The following is a 2,690-nucleotide window of genomic DNA, read 5'->3' as shown; positions in this document are numbered from 1 at the left end:
AGATAAATGTACCATTAAATGCCTTTGGTTTGCATAAGCAAATGAGAAACAGGAGTGCTTGCACCTTCTTAAACTTTTACAGGCTTTCTTAGAAGTATTTCCTTGCCAAAACTGAGAAGTCCAATGTCTAGATTTTTCCTGAAATCCAGTATTTCTGTAGGTGCAGCAGACCACCCTCACATTCTGTGCGGAGACAGCTCTTCATGTCTCTTGTAGATTCTTGTCAAGTGACATTGATTTTTGTTCAAGAAGTTCGTATAGCAAATACCTTTGGAAGACAGGCAGAATGTCTCCCTCAAGGGCAGATTTTTTTTTCTTGACTAAGACAATAAAGATAATGTATTTCTCCAGCATGTATATTGGGAAGATTTGCTAGTGTACCTTTATATGATTGAGGGTTCCCTAAACTTGAAGTTCCTCAGCTCAGACCCAAACTTACTGTGGTATACCATCCACGTTTGGGACCAAGGGGAGCTAATGCGAACATAAACCTCATGCTTTCTGCTCTGCTGAGAGCAGTGAAATCTTTTGTCTCTGACACAGGAGTTCTGTGTCTTCTGTCAGCATCTGTGAAAATTGTGCCATAGGGATGTAGGGCCAAAACTCAGACCCTTCAAGTTTTAGACAAATTTGTACTCTTAAGAGTCTCAATCAAAAGACACTTAATTCAGTGATAATGTTTTTGGGAAAAATCAAAACAAAACAAAAATTTCAATTAGCCTACAAAGCAGGTCGACAAAAGTGCTTTAGAGGATCCAGGTATATAAAAGAAACAAGTCAACTAGGTCACACAAGATAAAGGAATTACAGAAGGAATGAGCAAACTGTGATGTACCTGTCCTGCATAAAGCATTCACATTTTTATACTATGCTTCTTCGTTTGCTTTTTCTCTCATTTATTTAGCATTTTCTTGTCAAATAAACTACATAATTAAGCCAAACTTGGCTTAAGCACTGGGACTGTGTGAATGTATAGCAGAAGTTTTAAATTTTGTGATAATTCTCTACGTAGCTAATGGTGCTTGTTGTTTGCAAGTAGAATAAAGAAATTCCAAGGTATGGTTTTGAAAAATCTCTTACGTCTGCTCCTCATTCTAGGTATTTCTCCTCAAAATGAAGAGAGTATGAAGTGCTCAGAAATTGTTTTCAACCCTTTACTCACACACATTTTCTTACCTTTCCAGGTTACTGCATTTGGTCAGGACTGTAGACCCCACAGTACTCTTAATTCAGTCTCATCGTAGTTCAGTGTTATTGCTGAAATCAGCAGTCACTTTTGAGAAGACACCTACTCTCTGAGCATCAGTTATTCCACAAGGTCAAAGCACCTGCATCAAAATGAATGCCAAATCTTTATGGTTTGTAATCAGTTCATAACATATAGTTCATGCATCACATAAAAATTTTTAGCAATGTGTAATAAATACTAATCTAAATCCATAAACTGTCTGCAAGAAAAAATATCCTCTCTGTTTTTCATGACTCAAACTAATTTTGCTTTTATGCCCCTTCCACTGAAGTGACGGAAATTTTTAACTTCAATTAGTCCTAGAGTTTCCCTCCTCCCCACACTCTTACTGCCAAAGTTTCAAAAGTCTTAGGCAGTGGCAATATGTTGGGATGGTGTTACAGTCATCGGTCCATAAATTTCTGAAATGTCCACAAGCCTTCAAGTATGGTGACACCCTCCCCAATTCTACTTGAATTACATTTGTGTTACAGGATCAGGAAAACAAAGGACAAGAGGAAGAGGATGGGGGGACTGGTGGGGGGGTGTCATAGTGCAGGCAGCTCTGCCAATGGATTTTCATCTTTATAATGTTTTTCTTTTTCTATTTTGGGACTGTCTAATTATAAAACCTCTTTCTATCCAGGTTTTATACTTCCTACCTATTTATGCTACTCAACAATTTCCTGCCACCTGGAAATTTTTGGCTTTGTTGTCATGTAACCTAAATAAACCTGGGATGCTTTGATACCATTTAAGGGCTCATGTCAGTATGAGATCTATAAAATATACAGGTGCACATGCATACATGTCCAACACAAATAAGATTACATTTGAAACACATATCTTTATAATAGTATTCTGGAGGGTGAAAAAGGGATTATATCACAGAAAACATAATGAAACTCAATTAAAATCCTTTTACCCATCTACCTGTAAAAAATCACAATGGCTCGTAGCAACTCTCCAGATGTCTCATCTCTTCCAACTTTCCACATGAATTTCTTCTCTCTTCACTTACCTCTCTCATATTTTACTTTGTCTCCTCTCTTCTACTGTTTCTTTTTCTTTCAGAAAGTAGTGCTAGTCTCCTTTCTTCTAAAAGGATTCATTGTCTCTCCAATTCTGTTTTTCTTGTCCTCACTCGCCCATTAATCCCATTAGCTAATTTTGGTGTGAAATGAAGTTGGAGGCTTATTTTTATTATCAATATATTTATTTTGTAAATCAAGTGGGACCCTGATCTGCTGGAATTAGTGTCTCATGAGAAGAGATACCAGAGCTGGCTCACTCTTGCAGTCTCTCTCTCCCTCTTTCTCTGCACACACAAAGAAGAGGTCATATGAATGTAAAGCAAGGAGGTGGCTATCTGCAACCTAAGGGAGAGTTCTCATCAGACACCATCATGCTGGCACCTTGATCATGGACTTTGAGTCTCCAGGACTGTGAGAAGATAAATTTG

This window comes from Neofelis nebulosa, chromosome 1 (assembly GCF_028018385.1).
Source record: "Neofelis nebulosa isolate mNeoNeb1 chromosome 1, mNeoNeb1.pri, whole genome shotgun sequence".
Lineage (NCBI taxonomy): Eukaryota > Metazoa > Chordata > Mammalia > Carnivora > Felidae > Neofelis > Neofelis nebulosa.
The sequence above is the reverse complement of the archived record's forward strand: the minus strand, read 5'-3'. Positions refer to the sequence as shown.